At 30.9% G+C, this 11,742-nt stretch overlaps 1 pseudogene; it reads right to left on the minus strand.

The window, feature by feature from the left end:
• Positions 1-1,604, minus strand: LOC111472095 (annotated as a pseudogene).
• Positions 1,605-11,742: the final 10,138 nt, after the last annotated feature.

Below are 11,742 nucleotides of genomic sequence, written 5' to 3' on the forward strand. Positions count from 1 at the left end.
TCACATTCGAACACATATATCCGTGAACGGATCTCCTGAAATCCCTGCCAAATTTGCTGACATTGTAACATTCTCAGCCACTACGTCTCTGTAATTAATGTTCTTAATCTCTGGCAATGCCGAGGGATCGAACTTATCATCTGCATGATCTTTGTAGTCTCCAACAATCCAGAAGACGTATTTCATCGTGGATAGAAACATTCTTCGGACGAAAATGTCCTTGACGAAGCCGCCTCGTCGGCGAGTAGTTTTGATTCTAACAACAGACTCTGTGTTGATTGTAGTGACATTTTCAATCCTAACGTTGCGGATTCCATCGGACATTTCACTACCAAAGGCAATACCGGCAGAATCTAGTGAGATGCAAGTGAGGCGGCGAATGATGAGGTCCTCAGTCGGTATTCCAATTTGATACCGTATTCGTCCCATCCACTCTTGATGGCAATGCAATCGTCATCAGAAACGATGTAACAGTCTTTGATTCAAGTGTTGGAGCAGGAATCTGTGAAATTGAATGGAGAATTAGGTAGAGGGATGATGAAAAAAAAAAGAAGCCCTAAAATTTTGAAGGTGAAGAAGTAGGGAACCTGGATCGATTCCGTCGGTGTTGGGTACGGTGACTAGAGCCAAGATGGTGAGCCCTTGGATAATCACATTCCTACTTTTCATTGAACCAAATTAAAAAATATATTTATATACATTATAATTCAAAATATAGAGTAAAAGTTTGAATCAAATACTATTCAAGTTTTAACAACTATGTGAGAAAGTGAAAGAGTCAAACCTGCTATAGACTGGATGGACGAACCAAGGAGAGTTGATCAAAGTGGGATTTGAGATTTGAATTTGATTAGAGTACATGATCTAGATCATGTATGGCCGTGTTACATTGAGCTCCCTTTTGTGAAACTTATCCCACCAATAAGACCCTTGCCCGTTAATCGTGCCGTTGTTACCTATGTCAACAATCCAATTTTATTCCTCTATGATTTTGCTTACCATTTTTTTAAGAAAAGAAATATAAAAATGGTAAAGAAAAAGAAATAATCACATGTGATAACCACATCAGTAAGATTAGTTCCAAAGATGAGGCTGCTGCACCGTCCACCAGCAGCATCTCTTCCCTCCCATAAGATGGGAGAACTTTCACAAATGGTCATTCCAGTTCATTCGGTTCTCTTAGGTTAAGAGAAACAAATCTAACTAATTTAGTTTCAATTAAGGATTAAAGTTCAAATCATCACTCCCAAAGTTGTTAGTTTCATAAAAATAATAAACTCAAGGTCCAACATGTGATGCAAGAATTTTAGCTTCTTTATCAATAAAAGTGTGAAATGAGGGGTCAGAATAAAACTTCATGTCAGCCATTTTCCCAACGGCACGATCAATTGAGCACCGCCATCCACCGCCTATGTGCTAAGATGTTCAATCGCTTGCCGGAACGTGTGAGTATTTGAAGTTACTCCGTCGCCGATGCCACCAAACTCCCTCAGCAACGCCGAGTATTTCCGACAATTGATCGCTTGAAATTTCAGAGAGTTCGAACTCAAACGTGGATTCATGGCGTCCCTGGTGGCTAAGTTCACCAATGTTAATACAATCATTGCCAAGATTCTCGATGTGGTGACCTTTCGAAAAAACACGGAAGAGGATTCAATTTCATTTTGTTTCTCGAAAATACAACATGAATAAATTCATGGCGTCCATTGGGTTGCAAAGGAAATCGTTGAATTTACATGAATAAATGTCCAATTAAGGACAATACAACATTGTAAATAAAGACAATACAATGTCCAAAGAAATATAAAGAGTGAAAGGGTTTTAAATTTGGCATCTTGTGTTGGTTATTTGTTAAAATTGTTTCATAAATGTTAAAACACTTATTTATCAAACAAATCAATTAAATTTATATTTAAAAATAAATTATTAAACTTTTTTTATAATAACATTTTTATTTTTATAATCAATTCAACTTCAGTTAGGCTGAGTTTGTTTTATTTAAAAAAAATAAAAAATAAAAAAATAAGAAAGTGTATGGATTTAAAATATGGAAAATAAAAGATAAAATAATATTATAACAAAATACTTATAAAAATCACTTAATATTTCATACGAAAGTCTATTGTTTAATATAGAAATTACCTATATTTTTTTTCTCGATAGCAAATATTTTTTTTAATTAAAATATATAGGGTGAACACATGGTAAAATTTTCCATATTTAAAAACAAAAAGAGGATAAAAATTATAAAAATGTTTAAGTATGCGTTATATATATCTACACTTATACATACATATACATATATACATATATTCTTTAATTTATTAAGATTGGTGAGTAAGTCAATCATATATTGTTTAAGACTACACGTTCTTGAATTTTTCATACAATGAATAATATCAAATTGTAAATAAAATAATCAAAATTATTATTAAAAATTAAATAACTAATTACCACTTTAGGGCATAAATCCCAACCTTAAAACAATGCTAAACGTAAATGAAACAAAGATACATAAGTTATAACCTTACAAATAAGCCACGTTCTCAATATAGCATGAAGCATGAAGTAAACAAGATGATTGCATGCTTTGAAGTAATGAAATGACTCCTATATGGCATATCAAACATGTTTGGGGTATATTTAAACTTAATACGGTCACAGAATCATCTTAAGTTAGTCTCATGATCTATGTCTTCAAACATACTCCGTTTTATCATAAAATTTATTGTGATGTCCCCCATTGATTGGAGAGGAGAACAAAACACCATTTATCAGAGTGTGGAAACCTTCCCCTAATAAATGTGTTTTAAAGCCTGGAAGGAAAGCCCGAAAGGGAAAGCCAAAGAGAAAAATATCTACCAGCGGTGAATCTGGAGCGTTACAAATGGTATCAGAGCTAGACACCGAACGATGTGCCTGCCTTCTCGCTGTTATCCAAAGGGGGGTAGACACGAGACTGTTTGCTAGTTAGGACTCTAGGCCCCGAAGGGGGTTGGATTGTGATGCCCCACATTGGTTGGGGAGGAGAACAAAACACCATTTATAAGGGTGTGGAAACCTTCTCCTAGCAAACGCATTTTAAAGCCTTGAGAAGAAGCTCGAAAAGAAAAGTCCAAAAAGACAATATTTACTAGAGGTGAATCTAGGGCATTATATTTATATTTTAAATTCTAAGCAAACCATGTGATACCCACCTCTCACACTTAAAAGAGAACTCAACTTAAGTATACTTAGAACCTCATCTAGCATGATTTCAAGGAGTTCTAGCAATGTACTCATTCATATAATATAGGGCAACTTTTTAGCCTGGCACCTAATTTTCCCTAGAGACTTTCTCCCCTTTTGCAAGCTCAAGAATTCAAAAGATACATTGAGGCCCCGTTCATTGCTTAAAAATCATTGAAGCCTTTCTCAACACACTACTTATCGAATCTACACTACAACACCAAAATATTAGCACTCAGGCACATCTCTAAAGCTTGTTAATTTCTTGAATGGTGTTGCTGATTTGGTAGCGTGTAGGTCTCAACATGCAAAACAAAAAATTAATTGTTGTACACTCTCTTTCTTGAGATAGAAGGTTCAAATCCTACACCATATAATTGTTGTACTAAAAAAAATTACACATTTAGTGATACGAAACAAGTTGTGATAATCATGCCACAAAGACTTCATTATGGACAACAAGAATGTACCATAGATGTTTGGATTTAGGTTTTAAGTTACAATTACTTACTAGTCATTGTCATTGTCGTATTTATGAGCTAGAGAGTTACAACCTTTTCAAGACAAGACTATAAATAGTTGCATATTTTTGCTTTGGTCCGAAATTTTTTTATATTAAAATGAAAGTGACATATTCTGTTTTTTTAAAGCATAAGGTTATCCCTTTGCATTTCTTGTATTAAGATTCAGATGTTAGAGTTTTCAAACAATTTTGGTTGAACTATCTTTTGGAGTGATTCGAATCAAGAGTTTAGAAACAAATGAATAATGTTAATATGACTAGCCTCGGATGTTCTAAACATTGGAAATAAAATAAGTTGATATATTGATTATTTTCTTTCCCCGTATAAATAGCCACTATAATGAAAATTTATGATAAATTGTACGGTACAAATCTGGAGTTGAGTAGGACCGGAAGGTGGAGTTCCGACGATCCTCAAGAAACGGTGAGCTTTTTATTTTAGACCAATTTTGCATGCATTTTCCATCTCAAAATCATTAATGAAATTGAAACATAAATAATCTTGTTAGGAGAAATATTTGTAGGGATTAGAGGACATGCTAGAATACGAGATATCAAGCCTTAGATAGTTAGAATATGCATGTTCAGGATACTAGAAGGGTAATTTGGATGAGAATAGATTGGGATACTGTAGTTTGTGCTTCAAGCAACAAATGGATGTTATCTCCTCATTGAGCTTGTATGAATTCATGATATATTATGCTTAGCTTCAAGTGGTTGATTGTGTGTTCTCCTTGTAAAGTGTGTTTATCTGCACATAGTTAAGACTAGGGCGCTAGAGTCAAGCTGGTTAGATGACGACCTAGATCAAGACGCATCCAGTAGACTGAGAACCCTAGGATCATGAGCAGTGATCGGAAGTCTAAACCCTACTGCTTCCAAACTAAGAAAGATTTGAGGAGTTAGAATAGAGTTTCCCTAAGTTGAAAGTTTGTGTTAAGTCACATTGCCTCTTTAGGAACCTAGTAGACCTCTTTGGAACCTAAGGATGACCAAGACATGTCTAGTTTGTGAATGTTCCATGGTTCTACCGTTGATGTCTAATCACATGTCATGCGTAAGATAAAAAAAAAAAAAAAAAAAGGAAACATCATTGATTGTGTATGTTGTTACTGTATGGTCATTATAAAATATGACTCTCATAATTGAATTTTGAGACCATTTACTGTATTATAGTTAACTGAATTATTGTTAGCTTAATTCTAGATTTATTATAATATAGAATATGTTATGATTTACCTGGCATGGAATGTGAATATAAATTGAAGTATGCATGAAAATGATTTTGTTATGGAAGGTTAGATGTTTCAGTTAGACGTCTCGAACATAGTTAAAATACACAATATTATGACAATTGAGATGGAAAGGAATTTACTAATGTAGACTAACGAGTAAGTAGTTTCGAATGAAAATGACCAAGGAAGCATGATGGACGACAGAGATGAAACACTTAAGCCACAAATTGAAATTAAACTTGATTTAAAAGTATTTTAAGGTGAAACACTTAAGCCACAAATTTACTACACAAATTCTTTTGCAAAAGAAATTTTAGACATATAACATAAATTTTAACCGTAAAACCATGTGAGACAGAAATGAAACAATGATACATAAATTCATCATTTTACCTATAACGCATATTCCCAATAGAGTAGTTCTAATCATGTTTAGACCTACTTTTTTTATAAACAGGAATCGTACAAAATTAAAGATGGAAGTTAGACAGGTTTTTACATGCTTTGAAGTATTGAAATCGCTATTGGTGATACATCAAACATGTTTAAAGTGAGCATGACACATGCCGCTTTGTAGTTAGATGGGTGGATGTTGACAAACTTGAGTTTGCAAGAACGGAAGATTAGCATAGTTGCTATCTCATAGTTTCACAGTAATTATTTCCAAATTAGGTGTTTTAGTTTAAAAATGAATGCCAGTAACATGAATATAATTTCACAGTAATTTATATACTCTCTCTAAGAGGTTCAAATCCTACCTCATATAATTGTTATACTAATAAAATAAAATAAAAATTAGTGATATAAAATAAGGTGTTTTAATCATACTATAAAAACTTCGGGTGGATCCATACATGTTTGGATTTAGGAAGTTTCATTATATTTTTCAATTTTAGAGTATTATTTTTAAGGTTTTAAGTTGCAATGAGTTATTGGCCGGTATTGCTAGACATGAGAGTTCAACATTTCAATTTACCACAGGTTACTCTAAGGTGTATTTTCAAGGTTATAAATAGTCATTCACGTTATTGCTTTGGTGTGAAGGTCTTGTGGAATAAGTTCCGTATTGTCACAAACACATTCAAGAAACTTGTCTTCCACGATTTCTACAAAGGTATGGTTCGTATTCAATTTACATGTTTTGTTTTAATTCTTAATAAAGTTAAATATTTCTTTTGTGCGAATGAATAATTCATTCCCTTTACCTCGTCGGTGAGTATTTCTCGTTGACTATCAATCGTGGTCAATGATGGGTAGTGCTTGTCGGCGTCAACTATGATAGAAGTGAAGGTAGATAGAATCGTGAGGAGTAATGTAAGAGTAATTTAATTATTTTTCTCATACTCATTTTGTAAAAAATTAGTTTCATAGTTTCTAAATATTACCAATCTTAATGAAATAACTAATTTTCAAAAATAAATCCTTCTTTTCTTTTTTTTTTTTTTATGGAAAAAACATTTTTTCAATATCTTCATTAAATTTTTCATTACCATTTATTTCATTAAAAAAAAAAAAAAAACTTTCTTTAAAAGGCAAGAATTTCAACTGAGCATGACTTCAATTGAACATTCTCAATTGGTAGCCGATCCTGGCTAAAGTCACATCCAACGCTTTTCGCTGCCTTAGCTAGCGGAGCACATGGCGGCAGATCCACATCGCTACTAAATCCCTCAATTTTCGTATAGTTCCACTGCAACTTTTTAGGCTTCTTCGACAATCCAATCTTCCCATTCGAAACGCATATATCCGTGAACTGATCTCCCGAAATCAGTATTTAAAAACAAATTAACAAAGGTTTTCTATATTAACAATTTATTTTTATTAAATTTTTTTAGTAAATTACTCGAACAACTCGAATCAACCTAACGTGAATATTTGATCGAATTCATTATTTTATAAGGATTTATTGGATTGAAAAAGTTTACTGTCCAAAAAATTAAATTAGGTCTAAACATGTTCAATCCAAAAATAATTGTTTGTTTAGTTTTATATGATATTTCTAAATTGATTTGATTAACCTTTAATTAAATCCGTTATTTTAAAAATTAAATTAGGTCTAAAACATGTTCAATACAAAAATAATTGTTTGTTTAGTTTTGAATGATATTTATACATTGATTTAATTAACCTTTAATTAAATAAATTATTTTTTCACCTGAGTTGAATGAGCACAAATCTCGAAATCTCTTCAAATATGATGAGTTCTCAATATTAATCTCTATTTATTCTTTTGATATTTTTGTTAAAATTTTCTTTTATATTTTTTTCTTTATTAAGAAACTATTTAATATGGAGTTATAGAGAGACTATTTAATATGGGTCGAATATAAAAATTAGCTATTTTTTTTATAAATAAATAATTATTATTAGGTAAATATTAAAATTTTACGAGAAATCCTTTTAAATAAAAAATATATAGAATAAATATATAGTAAATTTTTCCCATTTAAAAACAAAAAGGATGAAAATTAAAAAATGTATAAGTATGTGCTATACACAAATACATAATATATATATCTACATACATACATATACATATTTATTTGTATATGTATATAGATACACATATAGATATATGTATATATATGTATATATATGTATATGTATGTATTTATGCATGTTTATTTATATATTAAAGGTTAATTCGAATATTTTAAATTAAATATTATTCTTCCTTTATATTTATTATATATTGGATAGTAATTTGAATATTTTAAATTAAATATATATTTTTTAATTATTTTAATATATTTAATATGTTAAATATTAATTTAAACGCTTCAAATTAAATCTTATGAGTTAGCAAGGACACACCTGATACAAAAATTTATTAATAAAAATTAATTAATCAATTTTCATGGTTAGGATACTATGTTATAGACTTAGAGTTACATTCTTATGTACTCTATGACAACGTGTGTCCATTATTATAATCATTACAAGCTAGTCATGAGTGGTTCATAATTACACCTGGATCTAAAGTTGATTCTATTCCATGCAATTACACTTTTTGCCTTAGTATCATGGATTTTGTAATGAATAATTTGTTTATAATTTAATTATAAACTAAGCCCCTCTTGGGACATTGAGAGGGTAGGATCCTAGTCTTCAAGTCTTGAAATCGGCACTTAAGGACATTATTCATCTAATTACCTTATATGGAAAACGTGAATTCCATTTCATGAAATTATGTTCCGAGCTACCTATTTGATCAAATCCTCAAAATGATAAACATATCGAATTGGATACAAAAGTCATTCTCATCCATACAAATCAGAGAACAACACATAACATGTAGGAATTCATAATTCAATGAAGATTAAGATCGAGTCACATATAATCATCATGCAAAATATTAATTTTCTCAATTAATTAATTTACAAAGAGAAATTAATTATTAGGAGTAAGTTTTTATGTACAAAATAAGTTTAAAATTATTTTATGCGCCTAGAGTAGTTCTAATTTATGATTTTGGACTATTTAAGCACAATTAAATTTTTGAGAGCTCCTTTAAGTAGCTCTAGCATCAAGCATCAAGCATCAAGGATTCATAGTAGCTTTGGCCTAGGCCAAATAAGTGGCTCCACTGTTGTTTGGTTATAATTGTGTGCTGATTGATGACACATGCCCATGGCTTCGCATGTCTAATGCTTGTATATGTAAATTGTTATGAAATGAGATGTTACGTGAATGTTATGCTATATGTGTTAAATTGATATGTTTATGATATGATATATTGTGATGCGATATGTTATGGTGTGATATGTTGAAGGCATGCTCGGGTTATATCTTAAACATTGGATGCGGAAGACTTCATTTAAATTTCATAAAACATATCATTTATCTTAAAACACCGTCATAGATACATGTTTCGAAAATATCTTTAAAACGACACAACAAAAGACCCGAAATAAAATAAATAAGCGTTTAAGTTAAAAACATCCTATTTAAGTCTAAGAAGATAAATACTATTATCCTATGCATGTGTCATGGTCTCGAGTTGCGATGCCATCGTCAGATTGTCTTGCCTTAACCTGAAAAATGTAGTAGCACATTACTTGAGTATTTAAAGAAATACTCAGTAAGTGACCCCACTATTAGGGGTTAAATGCAAGAACATGTAAATACAACAATGAGACCTATCCAATTAATCTATTTCCCTTCGGTACTGTCCTAATGGGTAACTTGGACGTGAATCATATACTCTACACACAGCCCATACATGCGAGTATGGGCTCACCAGTCAGCTCGCACACTGCTAGGCCACTTTCCTTGTCAGGCGACCATACTCTGGGAGCACTATGCAAGACATAACGATTGTTGTCCTACCATTTGATGTACGCGTCCGTACTCTCGGGATGGAATATGGGTATCCTCTAAATGCATGAGCACATATAATGCATGAGGTTCCCAACATTTCTACTTTTATCATTAATGAATATAACCCCGCTATCATCTATCATACTTAACATGTCATTTCTCATTTTTCAGACTACGTATCATACATAATCCTAGCGGGGTTATATTTCATTTCATTTATCATAATATCATGTCATTCATAACATGCTGTATACATACAATTTAGAAAACATAACATAACGCTCCATGCTTTTAACTTGTAGTTTCATAACGTGCAATTCATACAACAATTACCTCAATGATCACACAAAACAATCTAAAAATAACATATCACATCACAATATATCGTATCATAAACATGTCATATCATAAACACTTCGTGATCATATCGTTCCCTAACTTATCATAACCTTAACGTTCTTATACCTATCACAGACATATCGTTACGTGAACGTACCTTAGTCATATCATCACATAAATGTATCATAACGCTATCGTTCTATCAATCTATCACAAACTTATCCCTTGCTACCCATATCCTAACCATATTCTTTCATCAATCTCCCCTATCCATAGCACTCTGGTATGTAAACTAACCTTAATGTTTCATGAACGTATCTTACTCCTATCGTTACATTTCATTGGGTGCATCCTTCTCGTATCCTATCTCAAACATATCCTTGAGCACATCGTACCATAATTATTATCATCCAATCCACATATTATAACATAACATAAACATAATATAAGCATACCGATTCACAGATAATTCACACATATTAAAATATATGACACGTGCAGAACCACAAGCACGCGTCAACATCAAATATAACCATGCCTATAGTAAGGTCACTTACCTGGTTAGCTTAAGTCGTTATCACGAATATATTTTTAATGAAAGTTTGATTCCGTCCTTCGAAATCCAAGTCAACCTATGTGAGCCAATCACATCAGTTTCAAGTTTGAACTCTAAAACATTATCTCTAATCTACCTTAGTCCATAGTTAAAATAGTTACTCCGAGATGAAACCAAGTCAATTAAATTTATATTTAAAAATAAACTATTAAATATTTTCTATATGAACATTTTATTTAAAAAAAAAACAAAATTTTTGAATAAATTACTTGAACCACTCAGAATCAATTTAACTTAAATATTCTAGGATTAGATTAGGCTATATTATTTGACAAGACTTCATTCGATTGAAAAAGTTTACAATCCCATTTCTTTACTGATTTGATTTACATTTAATTAGATGAATTATTTTTCATTTATTGTAAAAATGTACAAGTATGCGTTCTATATATCTAGACGTATACATACATATACACATATTGTTTAAGACTATACGTATACATACATATAAACATATATACTATAGATTCTTTAATTTATCAAGATCGTTCCGTACGTCACCCACATATTGTTCAAGACTACAAGTTCTTAAATTTTTCATACAATGAATAATACCAAATTGTAAATAAAATAATCAAAATTATTATTAAAAACATGCATAGTTCTATCATAACATGTATATTTAAATTCTAAGCAAACCATGACGATACCCACCAGTAATGTTTAAAGAGAACTCAACATGACTACTTGTTTAAGCATACTTATAACCTCATCTAACATGATTTCATAGCTCCAATTTGCATCAAAACTCTCAAGGAGTTCTAGTCGTTGACTATATGACAACTTTTTTGCATGACACCTAATTTTCCTTTGAGACTTGCTCACATTTTGCAAGGTCATGTATCCAAAAGAAATGTCGAGACCTCATTCATTGCTTAAGAATCATTGGTGCCTTACTCAACACACTACTTATCGAAACTACACTACAACACCAAAATATTAGCACTCTGGCACATCTCTAAGCTTATTAATTTCTTGAATGGTGTTGCTGATTTGGTACCACGTAGGTTTCCATATGAAAAAATAAATAAAATAAAATAAAATAATAATAATAATAATAATAATAATAATAATTAATTAATTACTATTATTACATTATTGCTTAAAAATAGGAATTAAAAATAGGAAATGAATTTATATTTCACCGGAATTTACATAGAATATTAGTTTAATGATCGGTTTAGAATAATATAACATATAACATGTAAGAAAACATAAAGAGCGAGACCGTTTTATTTGTCATCTTATTTTTGTTTGTTTTGTAAAAATTATTTTATGAGTATTAGGGTGTTAAAATAGTTATTCGAATAACGAGATCCAATCAAGTCAACTAAATTCGTATTTAAAAACAAATTATAAAATGATTTCCATATTAACATTTTATTTTTATTAATTTTTTTTAATAAATTATTCGAATAATTCGAATCAACCTAACATAAATATTTTATGATTAGCTTAAGCCGAATTCATTATTTGATTGA

Source organism: Cucurbita maxima, unplaced genomic scaffold, assembly GCF_002738345.1.
Source record: "Cucurbita maxima cultivar Rimu unplaced genomic scaffold, Cmax_1.0 Cma_Scf00064, whole genome shotgun sequence".
Lineage (NCBI taxonomy): Eukaryota > Viridiplantae > Streptophyta > Magnoliopsida > Cucurbitales > Cucurbitaceae > Cucurbita > Cucurbita maxima.